The following is a 22,411-nucleotide window of genomic DNA, read 5'->3' on the forward strand; positions in this document are numbered from 1 at the left end:
ACTTTTGAATGAGTTCATGCACGAGTCCACCTCAACTGTTTTGTGCTTATTTTATGCATCTTTTGAAATTCCATCTTACAGTGGCTTCTCAGTGTAAGTGAGTCACGACTGCTTATCAGAATTTATGCTTTTATCAGAGTATTTCTCCAGTAATCATAGAGTGTGAAAAGTCACCAAGAAAAATAATTATTTGCTTTTCTGATGCATATTACTTAATACCAGCAATGCACTTTGGTCGTCCCTTCCACATTTTTACTCTAGATCTCAAAGGAGTACCTGATTTTTATTCCTTGTTTCTTTTACTTTTTCTTTTGATGAGTGAGGTTTATCAGCACTTAGTACATCCATCAGATTTACTAACATCAGAACTTAACAGATGAGAAGCATTATTCTAGTTTTTAACTTAGTAATAAGATAGACAAAGTAAACGTGACTAAGCTCAATATCAGAATTTGCTTGTGTTAATAGATTTCCACATAAATAATTACTTCTAACATGGGATCTCTAGTATGTTAAAGACTACTAGGTCAGCATCTAGCACAGTTATCCTCATAGGATTGAATAGTCACAGAAACAGTCAGTTCACTATCAGAGTTTAGAAATTCACATCAAACAACAATCAGTACTTAAGCAATTTTCAATTAAGCACAGAATACACAAAGAGAGTAATTTCTGTAAATAATGATCATAAAGTCTGATGGATCAGAATAAAATCTAAGCAGATTTAGAGAAAGAACCTGAAACCATTCCAAGTTCATTTACCAATCTTGTAAAAGTAGCTTCACACAGTGGTTTTGTGAAGATATCTGCTAGTTGTTGATCTGTTGGAACAAAGTGCAATTCCACTGTACCTTCATCCACATGTTCCCTTATGAAGTGGTACCTAATGCTGATGTGCTTTGTCATTGAGTGTTGAACTGGATTACCTGTCATAGCAATAGCACTTTGATTATCACAGTAAATAGGGATTTTAAAATATGTTAACCCATAATCCAGTAACTGATTCTTCATCCAAAGAATCTGTGCACAACAGCTTCCTGCGGCAATATATTCTGCTTCTGCAGTTGATGTGGAAATTGACTTTTGTTTCTTGCTAAACCAAGAAACCAATCTGCCTCCAAGAAATTGGCAGCTTCCACTTGTGCTTTTCCTGTCAATTTTGCAACCTGCAAAATCTGCATCTGAGTAACTTATTAGTTTAAAATCTGATTCTCTGGGATACCACAATCCCAGATCAGTTGTTCCCTTAAGATACTTGAAAATTCTTTTCACAGCTGTTAAGTGAGGTTCTCTTGGATCTGCTTGAAATCTTGCACAAAGACAGGTAGCATACATGATATTAGGTCTACTAGCAGTTAGATAGAGTAGAGAGCCAATCATACCTCTATAATCAGTAATATCTACTGATTTACCAGTATCCTTATCCAGTTTTGTTGCAGTGGCCATGGGAGTGGATGCACTTGAACAATCTTGCATTCCAAATTTCTTCAGCAAATTTCTGGTGTACTTGGTTTGACAAATAAAAGTGCCTTCTTCATTCTGCTTGACTTGAAGGCCCAGAAAATAGCTAAGTTCCCCCATCATACTCATTTGATATCTTGACTGCATCAGTTTGGCAAACTTCTTGCAAAGTTTGTCATTTGGAGAACCAAAGATGATATCATCAACATATATCTGAACCAGAAGTAAGTCCTTTCTATGGTTGAGGTAGAACAGTGTTTTGTCTATAGTTCCTCTGTTAAATACACTTTCCAGAAGAAACTGAGCTAAAGTCTCATACCATGCTCTTGGAGCTTGCTTAAGGCCATAAAGTGCTTTATCAAGCCTGTAGACATGATTAGGATATTTGGGATCTACAAAGCCTGGAGGTTGTTCAACATATACTTCCTCCTTCAATTCTCCATTGAGAAAAGCACTTTTCACATCCATTTGAAAGACAGTAAACTTTTTGTAAGCAGCATAAGCCAAAAATATTCTTATGTCTTTCAATCTAGCAACTGGTGCAAATGTTTCATGATAATCAATTCCCTCCTGTTGAGAATATCCTTTTGCAACCAACCTTGCCTTATTCCTTGTAATTATGCCATCACTATCAGTTTTGTTTCTGAATACCCACTTTGTATCAACAACAGATCTGTTCTTTGGTCTTGGCACTAGGGTCCAGACTTTGTTTCTTTCAAATTCATTTAACTCTTCCTGCATTGCTTGCACCCAATCAGCATCTTGAAGAGCTTCGTCCACTTTCTTTGGTTCAGTCTGAGAAAGAAAAGAATTGAAAAGACATTCACTCGAAGTAGCTGTTCTAGTTCTGACACCTGCATCAGGATTTCCAATAATTAAGTCAGGTGTATGTAATTTAGTCCACTTCCTTGCAGATGGAAGGTTTTCCCTAGAACTGGATGCTCCCCCATGATCCATGCTATCTTCATCAACATTTTCTGATGCTCCCCCTGAAACTATGCTCTCTGAGTTGGATCCTTCAGAATTTAAGTTTTCAGAACTATCAGAACTTGGCTTATCAGAACTTGACGAATCAGAACTTGAAGAGCTAGTTGTATGTTATGATGCTTCTTGAGAGGTGGTTGTATCTTGAGTATGCTCCCCCTGCATAGGTGCATATTCCTTTGGCATAGTCACCACAGTTTCAATAATATCAGAGTTTAATCCATCAGAGTTTGCAGTATCAGGATTTAGACTGTCAGGATTTTCAGTATCAAAATTTAAGTCTTCATTTTCAAATCTCAGCTGATCATGATCATTGAAATCTTCAAGTCCAGTAATCTTCTTATCATCAAAAGAGACATTGATAGATTCCATGACCACTCTTGTTCTCAAGTTATAGACTCTGAAGGCTTTTGTGGAAAGTGGATATCCAACAAAGATTCCTTCATCAACTTTTAGATCAAATTTGGATAGTTGTTCAGGGTGAGTCTTAAGAACAAAACATTTGCATCCAAATACATGAAAATACTTCAGATTTGGATTCTTTTTCTTCACCATCTCATATGGTGTCTTTCCTTGCTTGTTAATGAGTATTGCATTCTGAGTAAAACAAGCAGTCTGCACAGCTTCAGCCCAGAAATAGGTTGGAAGCTTTGCTTCATCAAGCATTGTACGTGCAGCTTCAATGAGAGTTCTATTCTTTCTTTCAACAACTCCATTTTGCTGTGGAGTTCCAGGAGCAAAAAATTCCTGCTTGATTCCATGGTTTTTGCAGAACTCTTCCATTATCAAATTCTTGAACTCGGTACCATTATCACTTCTTATTATCTTCACAGAATCTTTGACCAATTTATCCAGTTGCCTGACATGATCAATTAAGATAGATGTAGTTTCACTTTTTGTGTGCAAGAAATACACCCATGTGTATCTGGTGAACTCATCCACTATGACCATAGCATATTTCTTCTTTGCAATAGACATGACATTTACTGGACCAAATAGATCAATATGTAGTAGGTGATAAGGCTCAAGAATTGATGATTCAGTCTTGCTCTTGAATGAGGATTTCCTTTGTTTAGCCTTCTGACAAGAATCACAAAGGCCATCAGGAGCAAATACTGACTTTGGCAGTCCTCTCACAAGATCTTTCTTGACTAGTTCATTTATATTGTTGAAATTTAAATGAGAGAGTTTCTTGTGCCAATTCCAGCTTTCTTCAAGATGCTCTACTCATCAGACAGATTGCAGAACCATCAGTACTTGTTGAAAGCTTGGCTTCATAGATGTTACCATGCTTGTATCCTTTCAGAACAGCTTTGCCTGTAGATTTACTAATAACTTCACAGTGTTCTTCAAAGAAATCCACATGATAACCTCTGTCACAGATTTGACTAACACTCAGCAGATTGTGTTTAAGTCCTGAGACCAGAGCTACTTCTTTATTGATGACATTCCCAAGATTGATATTGCCATATCCCAACATTTTTCCAATGTTACCATCTCCATAAGAAACACTTGGGCCAGCCTTCTCCACAAAGTCTGATAGCAGGGCTTTATTTCCAGTCATATGTCCTGAACATCCCCTGTCCAGAACTAGGATGTTTTTCCTGTTGCCCTGCAATCACAAAGACCACTAATGATTAGTTTTAAGGACCCAGACTTGCTTGGATCCTTTGGGCTTATTAAGTTTGTTAACATTTGCAGCGGATTTAGCATCAGAGTTTATGTTAACATTTTTCTTATCAGAATTTACACTATCAGACTTTGAATCAGAACTTACACTAGAAGGAACAATGCTAACTTTCTTTAAAGAAGGATTTATTTGATAATAATCATAGTACAGACTATGATATTCCTTACAAGTATAAATGGAATGCCATAAACTACCACAATGAAAACAAGGATTTTGTGGCTTATATCTAACAGACTGACTCTTAACTCCTGACTTTGAAGGTAAGGAGTTTATGTTCTTATTCTTCCTACAAAAAGAAGCCAGATGGTTAGAACTTCCATAGTTATGACATGTTTTTCTAGGAGCATCAGGAACAGGCTTATAATCATTGTTTTTATTCACACCTTCCTTTCCATTCCTGTTTTTCCTAGGTGATTTTACCTTGTTTGCATTCTTAACTTCTTTCAGCTTATGCTTAAGCTGCTTCCTTTGTTATTAAGCCTACGTTTACTTCAGTTGTCTTTTCCTGTTTTAGTTTGTCAGAAGTTAATTCCTTTTTAACTTCTGATTTCTCATTATCAGACTTTACAGCTACAAACTTAACAGGCTTTAACTTAGATTTTTGATTAACAACTATAGGCTTAATTTCTATAGTTCCTTTATCATTCTTATCATCTCCATAACCTAAGCCCTCTTTCCAGTTTTCACTACTTAACAAATTCTGAGTTTTTCTGCCAGAGTTAGTCCAAGTCCTGATAATCTCTCTTTCCTTTTCTAACTCAGCTTTTAGAGATTCATTCATTTTAAGCACTTCCTCCCTAACATAGAAAGCATCATCTCTATCTTTCTGAGTTTGATGGAACATGACTAACTCTTTTTCTAAATAATCATTCCTCTTTTTGCAAGCAAGATTTTCAGAAGTTAATCTTTCATATGTTAAAGTTTGATCTCTATAGCTAATGAACATGGTTTTAAGATATCTTCTCAACTCATTAATATCATCAGTATGAAAGGCATAAGTAGTTTGAGGTACCTTTAACTCAGCGGCTTCAGAACTGCTTTCACCACTTGCCATATCAGCATTTGCCATCAAGGCATAATTCTCCTCACTTTCAGAATCTGAGGTGTCTGTCCAGCTTTTGTTCTTTGTGATAAGAGCCTTGCCTTTGTCACTCTTCACTTTCTTGCAATCAGGAGATATGTGGCCTTTCTCACCACAGTTGTAGCATTTGACATTTGTATAATCTCCTCTTTCAGACTTTCCTCCTTTGCCCTCAGATTTTCTGAAATTCTTCTTATCAGAACTTGCACCTTTCCTGGAAAACTTCTTTCCCTTCCTGAACTTCCTGTATGCAATCTTTTTGATTTCTTTCACCATAAGGGTACACAGCTTCATCATCTCTTCATCAGCATCCGTCTCAGGCAAGCTTTCAGATTCTGAGTCATCATCACTATTAGAACTTGATGACTCAGTATCAGACTTTGTGAAGAGCGCTTTACCCTTGCCTTTCCTTGAGGTGGGTGCCTTGGGGGATTCTTCTTCAGCCTTAAGAGCAACTGTCCTTGACTTTCCTCCTTCCTCTTGCTTCTTTGTTCCATCTCAAGTTCATGAGTCTTGAGCATCCCATAAATTTCATCAAGAGTTGTTTCATCAAGATTATAGTTGTCTCTTATTGTTGCTGCCTTCAAATCCCAGCTTTCAGGAAGAGCCAACAGGAATTTAAGGTTTGAATCTTCAAGATCATACTCATTATCAACCAGTGACAAATCATTCAAGAGTTTGACAAATCTATCATATATATCAGTCAATGACTCATTAGCCTTTGAGTCAAAGTGTTCATACTCTTGAGTGAGTATTGTCTTCCTGTTCTTCTTAATCGTATCAGTTCCCTCACATCTTGTTTCCAAGGCATCCCATATCTCATTTGCAGTCTTGCAGTTTATTACCCTGTTTGACATTGCATTATCAATAGCACAATGCAGTAAGTGTCGTACCTTAGCATCCTTAGCAATTGATGCGATATCTTCAGCAGTGTAGTCACTCTTCTCCTTTAGTACTGACTTTGATGTTTCACCTGCGACTGCAACTGCGAGCTTGGTTGGTTTGTGAGGCCCTTCCTTGATTCTATCAAGATATTCTGGATCAGTAGCTTCCAGAAACATAGTCATCTTCACCTTCCATATGGGATATTCAGATGGTCTCAATATGGGAACTCTAATAGCCTCATATCAGCTATAGATTTGTGTATTTGGAGGTTCTTCAGTTTTGGTGGGCTTAGTTGGAGTTTCTACTTTAGACATGATTGTTTTTGGATCTTAAACTATTTGTGTGTTAACAGATAGGCTCTGATGCCACTTGTTAGGTCACACACACTGTAGAGGGGGGTGAATACAGTGTATAGCACAATCAAATCGAATTCTAATAACACAAGTAACAGAAAACAAACTTTATTCAAAACAATAAACTCTGTTACAGTATTGAACTGTCCTCTCTCAGTGATGAACAAATATCACGAGAGCTGCTAGGGTTACAATGAATAATCTTCTCGATAATGATAATACTTATAGTGTAAACCCTATGTCTGTGTTTATATACTACACAGTTACAAGATAATCGCTAATTGATATGGAATATAATTTTGCTTCCTAAAATATATCAATCAGATATCTTTTCTTCCAAGTATTCTATTCTTCATAGAATTCCTTCTTCATGCATATCTCTTCTTATGTTTGTCTTGATCTTCTTTTCCTTTCAATCAGCCGCCTTCCTTATCTGAACATTTCCTTTAAGTCCTGATATTATCTTCTGATAAATATCTCCTGAACCTTAAGTACTAATGACTTAAGTTCTGACCTCAGTATAAGTATTGATTTCAGTTAAGTACTGATTTGTCCTGTTTAAGTAAGATCTGAAAACTAAATATAAATCATATTAGACATGACATTATCAAATATATCTAACACAATGTACGATTCTTCCTTTCTACCACTCCATTTTTCTGAGGGGTTCTAGGAGCTGAAAATTGTCTGGTAATCCCTTTGTCTGTACAGAATCCATTGAGAAGTAAATTCTTGAATTCTGTTCCATTATCTGACCTTATTGCTCTAACAGGGACATTCGAATCTAACTCGATCAACTTGATATGATCAATCACAACTTGTGGTGTTTCATCCTTAGAGTGAAGGAATAAAACCCATGTATACTTGGAATAGTCATCAACTATCACAAGACAGTAACACTTTTTTGACATCGAAAGAACATTAACTGGTCCAAATAAATCCATGTGCAATAATTGAAGAATACCAGTTATGGAAGATGTGTCAGTGCCTTTGTGACTTGCTTTCTTTGACTTTCCTTTCTGACATGCCTCACACAGTCCTTCTGGGGAGAATTCCAGTTGAGGCAGACCTCTGACCAATTCTCTCTTAAGAAGAGAATTCATTGCTTTGAAATTGAGATGGGAAAGTTTTTTGTGCCGTAGCCAACTCTCATTTGACGATGCCTTTGCATAGAAATAATTGACTTCAGGACTGCTTCCAGAGTTATGTCAGCTACGAACAGATTTCCTTTCCGGATTCCCATCAAGGAGGGTTTTTCACTTTTCTTGTGCAGGATCTGACACTTTAGCTTGTCGAATAAAACATAGTAGCCCTTGTCACAGAACTGACTGATACTAAGCAGATTGTGTTCAAGTCCTTGCACAATATACACATTTTCAATGATAACATTTCCAGCTTGCAAACAGCCATATCCCTCAGTTAAACCTTTGATGTTATCTCCAAAGGTAACCACTGGGCCAGCTTTCTCAACCACATTTGATAGCAGGGCTCTATCTCCGGTCATATGTCTTGATGATCCGCTGTCAAGAATCCACACTACCGGTTCCACCTGTTTAATGCCCTGCAATACAAATGAATTAGACCTTCTTCGGAACCCAAACTTGGTTGGGTCCGACATACTTGTAGAATTGGCCTTTATCAGGCAAAACAACATTCTTAACTTTTATGTTCTCAACTTTCTCAACGACTGGACATTTGACCTTGTAAACAGCCTTGACAAATTTCTGTTTAGGCTTAGGCATAAATGTCTCCTTTCTAGCTTTAGGAGGACTAGCAGTCTTAGACCTATTATGCTTCCTATTATTCGCATGCTGACGAGGAGTAGTCTTATCACTAGAAACATGCTTACCATTAAAATAAGCATACATCAAATTAAAGGCACAAGACATGCAATTAGGAACACCACATACTTTATGAGACGAATTAACAACAGGAAAATTATGCATGGTAGGCATGGCATTTTTGTTATCCAACTCAGGTGTGTCTGAGTTAGTCTTAGTTGCTTTCACAACTTTGACTGGAACTTTCGACACACTTGGCTTGGAAACAACTTTCTCATTAGCAAGATCTTCAGCACGTATTTCTTCTTGAATAATAAAGGAGGTCTCATCAAATGGTTCAGCAATTGATTCTTTATAGAGGGGTTTATCAACACCCTTAAGCACATGTGGTACTTCCCTACCTTTAGCACAAACATGAGGAGGAGAGTTTATGCCTAATTCTCCAATAGCAACATTGTAATCATAACCTACTCCAGATGTTTGATTAATAGATTGCTTATTGTAGAACTCTTTAGCCTTAGAGCAAGAATTAAAGTAAGCTTTAACCTTAGTCTCAAGACCGGTGATCTTGTCTTTGAGAATAGTTTCGAGTTGTCTATAACAGTCAACTCTATTCTCTAGAAAAGATACTTGTTCTTTTAATTTGTCTTGATTAATGTGCAGAAGTCTTAATTCATTGACCTCTTTCTCAAGGTCTTTGATTTGTTGAGTTAACATTTCATTATCACGATGAGCACAATCTAAGGAGCCTCCTAGATGATAAACTAAATCAGCATCAGTAAATTTTACCTCTTTTCTTGACGATGACGAGTTTCCATCAATAGCCATAAGAGCAAGATTCCCAACTTCTTCATCTTCACTGTCAGTATCATCCCAACTTCTTCCCTTTGCCAGGTAAGCCCTTTCAGATTTATTCTTCTGATTAGAATCATAAGAGTTCTTCCTTACTTGCTTTGGCTTCCTACATTCTGTGACAAAGTGTCCCAGTTCATTGCAGTTAAAGCATCGAATGGTGCTCCGATCAACCATCCCTGTTTTGTATCCACCACTGCTGGTGTTAGAGGATGAAGATCCACCTTTCTGGAATCTATTGTAGTTGGACTTGTACTTGAACTTGGGATTCCTCTTGAATCTGATATTGGAGAACCTCTTGACAATTAGTGCCATTGACTCATCTTCAAATTGCTCCAGTTCTTCCAAGGAGTAAAACTCATCTCCTGATTGATTTGTAGTAGGAGGATCAAATTCTGCTACTATCACATTTTCCTCAGCCTGGGAAGACTGTACCATTCTCTCTGACTGTTGAGATTATTGTTGTTGTTGTGGTTATTGTTGTTGTTCTTCAGCTACTAGAGCAGTAGACGTGCTGACCACTCTACCTTTCCCGTAGACTTCCTTCTGCTGAATCTGCTCCAACTCAAAGGTTTTTAACACACCATAGAGCCTTTCCAAAGAAATCTCACGCATATCTCTTGCTTCTCTTATGGCAGTGATTCTATGTTCAAGATGAATTGGCAGTGTTAAAAGGAACTTTTTGTTGACCTCCCTGATTGAATAGTATTTTCCATTTATGTTCAGATTGTTGATCAAAGCATTGTACCTCTCGAACACTTCAGTAATTCCTTCTCCTGGATTGGATTTGAAATGTTCATATTCAGAGGTTAGGATCTCTAACTTGTTCTCCCTAACTTCCATTGTGCCTTCATTAATCACCTCAATAGTTTCCCAGATGTGTTTGGAATTTTTACAGTTCATCACATGTCTGTTCATCAAGGGATCAAGGGAATCAACTAAAATTAATTGAAGGTTGGCATCCAAGGAGGCTTCTTCTTTTTCAGCAGGAGAAAAATCCTCAGGATCTTTTACATAGGTTCTAGCTTTGGTAATTACAACATCATCTTCTATAACCTCTGGTTCAATAACCATCGGAATTTTTGGACCCTTCTTTAACACGTCCAGATATTTGGGATTTGCAACTTGTAAAAACAAGAGCATCTTCTTCTTCCACATAATATAATTTTCTTTATCGAACAGTGCAATTTTAACGGTTCCAACTTTTTGTGTAGTCATTATGAATTTTTTAGTAAATAAAAATTCAAGGAGTGGAAGTATCACAAAAGTCTAGGATCTTGATTTGTTCGTTAATCAGAAGGCTCTGATACCAATTGTTCGGTCCCAATATGTTTGTAGAAGGGGGGTTGAATACAAATACCGTTTAATCGAATATAGTGCGGAATAAAAATTGAAACAAAATTCAAGTTAAATAAAACTATTATTAAACTTAAAAGGTGTTACAACAACGGTATCGTTTACAAGGGATTAATCTCAAATAAATTATTCCAAATCTAGAATAAATTCGACATGAACTTTTTCTATTTTTGAAATAAAAAGATCAAATGCTAAAAGCAATTTGAGATTAAGTTCTAGGGATTATGATCCGCTAGATAGTTACACAAGAAAAAGAGAAGGATTTAGTGGTTTAGATTTAACAATAAATACCAGAAATTAATGTCCTGAAATATTGCAGTTGAAGATAATAAGTTATCTGCTTCTTTTCTTTCTCTGTTCTTGAGTTGGTTGAATATCCAATGTTATGTCTTGAATGATCTGCTTTTGTTTACTTAAGTAATCAATCAATCCAATTGAATTGTACTGGCAAGACAATCCTTTGATCTAGCAAGACAATCGGTGAGACTATTGAATGAACTGGCAAGACTATCGGCAAGACAATCCTTTGAGCTGGAGAGACTTTCGGCAAGACAATCTAAAAGAACTGGAAAGACTTTCGGTATGACAATTGAATTGTCATACCAGTTCAAATGTTTGTCTTGCTGAATTAATATTGAATATTAATTCAAAATCAATTCTGAAAATACATAATATTAATTCAGAATTAATTAACCAATTAATTCAATTAATCAATAAATTAATCATTGCAGATATAATTTATTTTCTTAATTAAATTATATGACTTAATTAATTAATAGAGAATTAATACTATTCTTGAACAGCAACCACTCTTCTGACAATCTTCTGAAAATCACTGAAAATTATGAATCAATTCCACCACTTCAATATTGACACTCGATGTACTGTCTGGTTCATGAATGACTAACTTCCGTGACGTTTCTTCATGTCTTGACTTTAATAACTTGATTTTCTTCAGATTAAATCCCTATAATTAATTGATACCCTGACAAGATCTCTGTCACTTGATTAAATCCACAATCTTGATTTATATCACTGAGGATTGATCAATTTCTTGAACTTCTTCCAGTGAATTAATTCCTCAAGTCTGTAGATGAACAATGTTTCTTAATCCTTTGACATATGTTACTTTGAGAGATCTTTTTGACGATGGAACCACTATTTACTTGTTACATTCTTATTTGAGTTGAGTTAAATCCTCGAATAAACAAATAGGCTATGACATATGCCTTTCAGATCTACAATAATAGAATACCCTAATCAGTAATACCGGCATGCTTGATATCCTCGAATCCTAATAACCCAATTCGATAACCCGACTCGTATAATAATTATACACGTAATCACATAGTCTATAGTTACATAAGGATAAAATGTTTTGTATAATAAAGTACGTTTCTCGTATTTAAAATAAATTTTTAGAAAATTTTGGCAGCAACTTTTCTATTTATAAGCCTACCCGTCGATCACATTCGACGTCCAAATTTCACAAGTCACAATCCACAACTCGTAATGGAAATTTAAATTTCAAAAATCATTTACATATGAAACCGATTATACGAATTATTTTATTTATTTATTGAATTTAGGACTCATAATCAATTCATCACCGTCCACCGTTGACTCACCGAAGTTCATCATCAACGGCGGTAAAATTCACGGGTACCCGATTAATTTCGTGTTTCCAACGTAAATTCTACCGATTATTTTAAAAATCATTTTCAACACGAGTAAATAATATCACGAATATTAATCAATAAATCCCGAAAATAAAAGGAATTCAATTGCCAAAACCAACAACACACAAACAGCCCAACACAAAAGGCCCAACAATCTGGCCCAAACTGCAAAGCCCAACAACTATTAGCCCAACAGAACCAAGCCTAAACCAAAAACACAGCCGCAAAACACTGTACAGCCGTATCAACACACGCGCCACACACACATACTACTCACACACACATACACTCTCACACATAATTGCACAGACAGATATGCATATAATCATACACATACACGTATATATATACGTATAATCGAGCACACACCCTCACCACTGCCACCACGCCAGAAACCGGCAGCGACAGTGGCAAAAGAAAAGAAAACGACAACAAAACAGGAGAGCAGGTGGCATAAGAATTTACCATAAGAAGGAAGCAACAAGGGCGAGAGAAAATAGAGGGATAAAGAGAGATTCGAGAGGAACGATAGAGAGAGAGAGAGAGAGAGAATAAAAGAACTGAGAGAGAGTCGAGTAAAGGGGTGGGGGTATTGGGTTTATTATTTTTTTTATTTTGCTGCTAACAGGTGTTACAAAAGAAAATATAACACGTTTCCCCTGCTGCATATAAAATTGACACGTAGCATTTAAGATAAATACGAAGGTTTTGTGACTCGATTTGTCTCAAATTTTGAAATTAACGAATTGAGGTGCACATATAACAACTTCAGAAAATTACGAAAATAGTCTTAAAATATCATAAATATCCTGAAGTTTATAAAAACATAAATTTTAAAATTTTAAAATAATTTTTGAAACGCAGTTTATACCCGCTTTTAACAGTTAAACGAATCATCACGCGGGTGAAATTAATCCCAAAAAAATCCAAAATAATTTGAAAATTCTCGGAATATTATAAATTTCATACAATATGGGCTTCATAATTTTCGAAGAATTCTGGAATTAAATACAGATTTTACAAATAAATCAAATCAGTAAATCATATAAAGAGAAATAATTAGTGAAATATTGATTTCTCAATTTTATAAAATCCTAAAAATAATTATTGGAATTATAAAATTATAAAATAAATTTTAGGGACAATCCAAATATTTATGGATTTAAAATTGCAATGAAACAGCTTTTAAAAGCATAACACAACAATGTAACTCAATATTTAATTATACATTTCAATCCTTTGCACCAATAAATCACAGATAATTAATAAAAATCAACACACTGCTGTCAAAACCAATACACATATTTTATTTAATTATTACACTTTGAAATAATAAAAATAATGAAAAATATGCGAGTCGTTATAGTTTAATTCATCAAATTTGGGGGAATCTAATTTTAGAGTAAACTTAAAAGATCGATTAATACTTGTTTTTGGATTAAGAATTTGCTCATTGTCCCTGTTATGAACGTCACTATTGTTCCGAGATGTCCTTGGCCCCCTCAATTGTGACCTAATTTCATCTATTGACTTTATCATTATAGTTAATGTATCTTCTACCTTTCAATTCTGAACATCTTGTTTCCTGATTGTATGTTTCAAGCTTCTTGTCTAGAACCTTGACATGATCTTTTATGGATGCCGCTTTCCTCATTTTAGCCAGCATACGGAGAAATTTTATCTATTCGATTAAGAAGCGAGATGCTCTAATACCAATTATAAATGTTAATTCAACCTTTATAAAGAAATCATTAAAAACTCAACTACACTAAGAGAGATAGAGATGAGAACATGGAAGAAGAGGGATGAGAGATTTGAAAATTTTCATTATTTTATTTCATAAGAACTAAAATGATATACAATGTGGCTAGTAATACAAGTCCTTATGTTTTTCATTGAAACAGAATTTCCCGCTCAAAAGCATCTTAACAACTAATATGAGCATTTTGACTATTTTACAATATTGACTCTAATTTTACAATATTGACTCAAAATGTTGACTCCACTTGAATTCCTATAACATGTTTGTTTTCAAACAAAAATATTTATTCCGAATAAGTTCTGGTAAAATATGTTGTGTTGTGTAGTTTTGATGAAACAATTACTGAAAGCAAGATACTTGATCAAAAGAGATGTGAAAACATAGGAGAGAGATGTCAAATTACAAGCAAGAATATATATTATAGTACTAAGTTGTGTATATAAACAAGCAATAAGATGAAGAACTATATTGTTATTATGAAGAATATGAAGTTCTATATATTTTTACTCTCATTTTTTAATATAACTTTTTCATCGAATATCTCTCTCTTTCTATACAGACTTGACTCTCTTTGATTCCTAACTAGCTTCTTACAACTTTTGACGCCATTTCTCCTTGATTAACACTGTTGACTTAAACTTATCTTGTACTTGGGCTGATTCCTTTTGGGCCTGTTGGGCTGTATATTCTGTAACATGAGATTTACAGGATAAAAAACTTTTGGTAGTTATAATTTTTATCCAATAAGATTAATGGAAAGTAAAATGGTTATTATTAAAAATATTAAATAAGTGATCCATTATCTCTCCTAAAAACGGGGTTGTATTTTTTAAGCGAATGAGACCGAATCCTCTATTCCCTCATCATATCCTCTAATATGTCCTTTTATTTGTTGGTTAGTTATTACATTCATGTGATATCTACTTATTCCTTAAATTATTAATACTAACTTACATTACGTACGATGAACGGATTTTAATTAATGTTTATATATTTACAATTAAGTTATAAATAATTTGACAAAAATTTAATACATAAAATTAAATATTAAATTGACAATATGTAATATTTGAATTAAATTTATTGAGTGGATTCTAACTTGAGAACTTATTTGAATTTGTATAAATATTAATATATACATTTATCGTTGGGGAGATTCGAACCTGAAAGCATTAATATTATATTATTTTAATATTTTGATCTAACAGTTCCGATCATTTTATGAAGATGATCTACCGATCGTGAGAGTGGATAACCAAAATGGAGATTGAACCAATTTATATCATATTCCGGTTATTATAGTTTAATATATATATATATTTAAGATATTATTAGAGAATACAAATAAATTAATTAGACAACGTGTGTATCAGTAAAACTGTGGTATATCAAGAGTCTTTACCTTTGCATAACAAGCTCTCGATCCAATTCTCAATTAGCTAAATCAGAACTATCAAGGATGCAGATATTCCACAAGTACTAATTATATTGTCATAATATATATATATACTTATGTGCAAAATTGTATTATTATATTTAGTTCATTTAAGTTTTAGTAAATTTTGCTTTGTTTTTATTTTAGAATATGATAATATTCATTATGTATATACATATTATAACAAAAAATGATCACTATTCCTCTAGTACCATGGAACTTGAATTTTGATAATAACATTTTCAAAAATATTGAAGTAACTACTACTCCAAGAAAGACTAATGAAATAGAAGAAAGTATGATATCAAAAGTTGGGTTTGAGTTTGATACAGAAGAAGATGCTTATGGGTTTAACTGACTAATGAAATATAAGAAAGTATGGTTTGAATTTGAATCAGAAGAAGATGTTAATAGGTTTAACAAAATATATGTTGGAAAAGTTGAATTTAGTATAAGGAGGAGTAAAATGCATAACAGCGATTATGGAGAAATTTAAACAGATATTTGTATATGCGTGAGATGAAAAGCATGTGAGTGATAAATGAGATATGATGTTAAACAAGCATTAAAATATTAGTTTTGGTTGCAAGGCAAAAAAGATATATTTGGTTTTTCTCGATAAAATGGAAAATATAAAATTTTTAAATTTATATATGAGCATTCTCATAATGTTATAAATACATCCAAAAGTCACTTTTTAAGGTCATCAAACACTTCTTTAAATCAAATTTAACATATCAATTATCTTTACCAACATAATTATATCCTCCCATGTACTAAGATCAGAAATATTGATAATTAAAATATGTTTTAACTATTTAAAGTGAAATAGGTAATCTATGTTATAAAGAAGATAAGAAATTTATAAATAAATAAAGTATCCTAATTTATAAAGGAGATGATTTTAATTTTTTAAAATATATTTTAATTAGAGCATATATTCAAATTATATCATATTCATTTATGTACAATACGAGTGAGAGAGATAATTGTATAGTACTATCAAAGGTCGAGATTTTGAACTCATGAAGCACTTCTTCAAATCTAATATAACATATCGATTATCTTTATAAACACAATTATATCCTACATGTAATAGGATCGAAAAATTGATAATTAAAATGTATTTTAACATATTTAAAGTAGAATATGTATTTTAAGTTATAATAGAGATAATTTGAAATTTATAAATAAATAAGGTATGCTAATTTATAAAGGAGAAGAGTTTGATTTTTTTAAAACATATTTTAATTAAAGCATGTATTCAAATTTATAAAATAGAGAGTTTCAAATTATATTTTAAATATATTGTAAATTAATAGATATCCTAATTACAACCTATGTATAATATATAATACGAGTAAAAATGGTAATTCTAAAATATTATCAAAGGTCGAGACTCGATACCAGATAATGACAACTTCAATTCAAAATAAATTAAATAACGAAAAATTATTTTTCAAATCATGTCAATAGCACATTAATCAATAATAAACAGTATTTTGTATATAACACTTATATTTTAAATTTCAAAAATTAAAATAAATTTAATTATTTAAATAATTTTAAATTAATAAATTTACACAAAATAGTTAAACACTAGGTAAAATCTCTGACGGCTGGTCTACCTAATTAAATTCTTGGTTACAAGAAGAGAGATGTCTAATACAATAATTTTTTCCCTCGGCTCATGTCAGAGGCGAGAGAGCACATGATATATAAAGTATAATTGGATCATGGATGTCATGTTAAATAACAAAAGTTTCCGAAAAATAACAAAGTTTGCAGAACGTGTGCTCTAAATATTGAAACTCAGTTTGAACACCGTGAGCCTACTCGTTACAATTGCTTGGATTAATTGGGGAGTATTTGGATAATAAATTAAATATATAAAGAAGTGAATGTTATAAATTAAGTTAATAGTGTGTATATGAGTACATGCAAGTATTATATAATAAAATACATACCACTTTAGTTCTTAAATAATTGAAACAGTACATATTACTCTTTTTCAATGTTGTTCCCTTAAATAACAAAAAAAAATCATTAATTTTAATTTGTACTCTGATGAATGAAACCTACGAATAAGATGAGTTCATAATTAAATAGATGAAAATCATCGATATATATATATATATATATATTTAGATATACGTATATATATACATACATATATATAGGCAAATGATCAAATAGAAACCGACCTTAAAATAAAAAGTAAAAACGCCCTTATTTACTACTATCCACCCACTTCTCTTTCAATTCCCAGTACTTAACCCCGACTCTTTCTCAAAGACACACACTTCAACTTATCTCGTTACCCCACCCGTACAATCGCCATCACATCCACCTCCATCACCACCATCACCCTTCGTCGCAACCACCGTACATATTCATTCCTCTCGATTTACCTCATTTATTTCTCCATTTATGTTCTCTAAACTTTTCTTTTTCAATGACCTTTCTATCTTTCTCGCCTCTTTCTACACATAGTAATCGTGATGAACTGATTCAAGGTGATGTAGTGAGTGAGATAGGCAATAATGTTATAATGGGTATGTTTAATATGTAGTAATTCTGTATCAAATTTTATTGATTTTTACTATATAAATAGTGATTTTTATAGCAGAAAATAGTGATTTCTGTAAGATAAATTAGTGATTTTAGCGTTTACCCGATATTTCAGTAATTTGTGTAATATAAAATAGTGATTTCGGTTTAATCTCAGATAGTTGGTGAATAATTTGTGTAAATCGATGATTTATGATAAAGATTGAGTAATTTTAGATTTAATTATGATAAATCGATGATAGAAGAATGAAGGAGCAGCTGATTAATTTTGTGTATATATATTATATGTATTATGTCACGACTACTAATAAAAGAGGGTACTGGACTAACAAAAGAAATGTTGTTGGGTGCTAACATAAATTTTAATGGGCTTTTTTAGTTTTTATTTTAAAATAGTTTTTATTTGAACAGACCCCTATATATATAGAACGAGATTAATGTGTGAATTTGGGAAACACTTTTATAGTTATATGATTATCTTAATACAATTTTTTACCTTTTTCATTATTTTTGGGTTTTTAATTTTTTCTGCGCAAATCCGACTTAGCTGAACTTATCGTTAGATCTTAAAGTGTATGGTCCAAAGCCGATGAATCTTTTTAATATAATTGTTAGAGAAATTTTATTCGAACACTAAAAAAGTATTATAATAATTTAAATCAAGTGTAAGTATGATTCTATATTAAATATAATTTTCAAGATAAAATTCATACAAATATTTTCATTATAATTTAAAAATAATTTTAGTTGAATAATAATTATTAAATTATTACTAAATTAAAGATTATTCCCTTAATAATTATTGTCTTAGTTCGAGAGGAAAATTCCGACCTTGAATGTTGTCCTTGTCCGCCTATTAATATTTATTTAAACCCACTCTTACTCCGAATCCTACTACAGCTCGATATATCCCACCATGGCCTATATAAGCAGCCCAACCCCTATGCTCCAATCACAAACTCAAATACAACAATATATTACCTTTCTTTATACTTCTTCAAGTTCGGGTTTTCAACATTGATTTAGCATCTCTTCTAAGAAACACAAATATGGCTAGCAGAACTACTGCTATTAATACCACTCTAGTGAAGGCAGCTAGCTTGCAAAACCGTGCTTACGTTACTTTCTTGGCTGGTAATGGTGACTCCTGGAAAGGCGTGGTTGGTTTGGCTAAAGGTCAAGTCTGCCTTTCCTCTTGTTGTTGCTGTTTTGCCTGATGTACCTCATGATCACCGCCGGAAGCTGCTTTCTCAGGGCTGTATGATCCGCGACATTCAGCCCGTCTACCCTCCCAACAACCAGACGCAGTTTGACATGGCTTACTATGTCATTAACTCTTCCAAACTCCGCATCTGGGAGGTTAGTCAATATATATATTGGGAACATAGACCATCTGTTTGACATGCCAAATTGATATTTCTATGCTGTGGAGGACTGTTTCTGTGAGAAAACATGGAGTGATAGCCCACAATACAAGATTGGGTATTGTCAACAGTGCCCGAACAAAGTCCAGTGGCCTGCTAACTTAGGGCCCAAGCCACCTCTTTATTTCAATGCCGGCATGTGTTGTAAATTTCACTAACAAATATTGCAACACAGAGGCAAGTGTATAAAAAATTTAGCAAGTCCAGGCCAAGACTACAGTCAACAAAACAAAGCATGCATGTAAACAAAATCAGTAACTGAAATAACGAAGAGAGAAACAAAGATGTACCCGAAACCATAGCTTTCAAAATTGACTGAAATAAAGATTCACAGATACAAAATGCCAAGAAAATGATCACAGCTGAGTCAACAGGCCTTGCTCGAAGTCCTGACTGCTCTTGAAGAGAATATTGCCCCCTACCTGCTGCGTTTGGGATGCGTGCAATATCTCCACCAGGATAAAACAGCTCGGAGTTGATGTTAACAGCGGCAACAAAACCTCCACCTCGACCAGCACCTCAGTCGCCGGAAAACCAACATACAGCACTTCGAACTTGTGTTTTTGGGAGAGAAAATGCAGAGAGGGAGAAGAGAAGAGAATGTTGTGTGGTTTGTTTCATCAACAACTTAGGCCTCTATTTATAGGAGAGGCTAAGTGTAACTTACAACCCTAACATTAATTGACTTTACTATACATTAATATTAGAAATCAAAACTGCTCATTTAATACATAAATCAAAACTGCTGATTTTGAATTTAAATAAAATGTAACAGCTTTTGTATTTAATCCACACATTAAATCAGTTTTAATGTTTTTAATTATGAATCTTTATTTATCAGTTACATGTCCAGATTCATTGAATCTGACTCAGCCCACTTACAAAGTGATCAAGCCCAACAGAGACAATAACCCGCCCGACTGATAAATTAATTCTAATTAAAAAATTAAATCACAAATAAATAAAATCCTCACTTTATTTATTTTCAATGCGGGACAAATGACACATTCTCCATTTCAAGCTTTTACAAGCTACTAGTTTCAACTCTATTTCTCTATGGATTTCATTAAGAAAATTCTTAAAACCATACATAAAAATTTAAGTTCAAATATCATTGAACAATTTCCAATCATTAGATTTTAGGATTAATATCAAGAACATAATTAAATTAAGCTCTAAAATCCTATTTTTCTAACAATCCCCCACAAATCCATACGGAAATGCGATTAATTTTTCCATCATGACTTGTTTTCCAGAGTCGGTACCCTTTCGGGTTTGAACCCTCCTAATTCATCTACTTCAATGGCTATCAGATTCAGATGGAATGTTTCACCTTGAATCTTAATCCGTTTAGTATAACCATATTCCATAGACGACGACAAGTCAAAGGCTATGGTGCCAATCTACGGCTTTGAGACATTAATGGTCATGTCTCGATCCTGTTCGTCGAATGCTTCAAGGATTAACCCTATCCTCTAATTACGACCACACAATTACATTCGCTTAGCTGGGCATCTCCAGAGATATACTGCTTCTATCTCGTCAAATGACTTGACCCCATTCAGAGTTTTAACACTCTTGCTTTTCTAGCAGTGTCAGTACCTTCTAGGTTTACAGGGGATAGACTCAAATACTATAGTATCAACTATGTAGCAAAGGTACTACCAATTCATCCTTACAGCTTGTTATTACCCATTGAATACACTTCGAGAGATCTCCTCTCATGTGTATTGGGTTCCCACTGTTGATGAATTATGATGGGTTGACAGTCCCATCCCCAACCTTGACTTAAGGACCACTGCAGGTTCCAGTCCTTTAGTAAGAGGATCAGCTATATTATTCTGAGTTCCTATGAACTCTATAGCTATGATCCTATCAGTCACTAAACCCCTTATAGACTTGAGTCTAACTTGGATGTGTCTATTAGTTTTAGCATTATGCTTTTTACTGCTAATCTTGTCGATAGTTGTTCGACTATCACAGTGAATAGCAATAGCAGGAAGCGGTCTGCTTACTACAGGTATTGCAGACATAAGTCCGTGTAACCATTCAGCCTTCGTCCCTGTGGCATCAAGTGCACACAACTCAGCCTCAAAAGTAGACCGAGTAACTATAGTCTATCTGCTTGACTTCCAGGATATTGCTCCACCAGCCAAGGTGAACACGTATCCAGTCACTCCATTGGAACTAGACTTCTTAGCTATCCAACTTGCATCACTGTACCCTTCAAGCACACCAGGAAATCTCCTGTTGTGTAAACTAAGGTACATTGTGCCTTTTAGATATCTAAGTACTCTATCAAGAGCATCCCAATGAGTTCTGTTTGGACAGCTTGTATATCTAGTCAATTTAGACACAGAATATGAAATATCTAGTCTAGTACAGTTAGCAAGATACTGCAAGCTCCCAATAATCTTAGAATACCTTAACTGAGACACAGACACTCCTGAAGTATTCTTGACAAGGGCAACTTTCGAATCATAGGGTGTACTAGCGATTCTACACTGTGAATAACCATATTTCTCAAGTATAGATTTCTCTATATAATGAGATTGAGTCAAGGTTATTTCTTCAGTGGAATGAATCAGTTTGATTCCAAGAATCACACTTGCCTCACCCATAACCTTCATTTCAAAATGCCTTTTCAAGAACTCTTTAGTCTCGTTAATAATCTCAATATTGGTTCCAAACAGTAAAATGTCATCCACATATAGGCACAAAATAACACACTCATTACCTTTAACTTTAGGGTAGACACACTTATCACTTTCATTAATCTTATAACTGAAAGGCAATACAGTTTCATCAAACTTTTTATGCCAATCTCTGGGAGCTTGTTTCAAGCCATAGATGGACTTGATCAACTTACATACTTTCCTTTCATTGCTTGATGCAACAAATCCTTCAGGCTGATCCATATAAATCTCTTCTTCAAGTTCACCATGAAGAAAAGCCGTCTTTACATCCATTTGATGGATGATAAGACTTGATGGATGATAAGACCATGGACTGAAGCCAATGTTATAAGCATTCGGATTGTTACCATTCTTGCAACCGGAGAGTATGTATCAAAGTAATCAATTTCTTCCTTTTGCTT

At 33.9% G+C, this 22,411-nt stretch overlaps 1 pseudogene; it reads left to right on the forward strand.

Moving 5' to 3' along the window:
- Positions 1-18,886: 18,886 nt before the first annotated feature.
- Positions 18,887-20,176, forward strand: LOC141720254 (galactinol synthase 2-like; annotated as a pseudogene).
- The last annotated feature ends 2,235 nt before the right edge of the window (positions 20,177-22,411 follow it).

Source organism: Apium graveolens, chromosome 1 (assembly GCF_009905375.1).
Source record: "Apium graveolens cultivar Ventura chromosome 1, ASM990537v1, whole genome shotgun sequence".
Taxonomy (NCBI): domain Eukaryota; kingdom Viridiplantae; phylum Streptophyta; class Magnoliopsida; order Apiales; family Apiaceae; genus Apium; species Apium graveolens.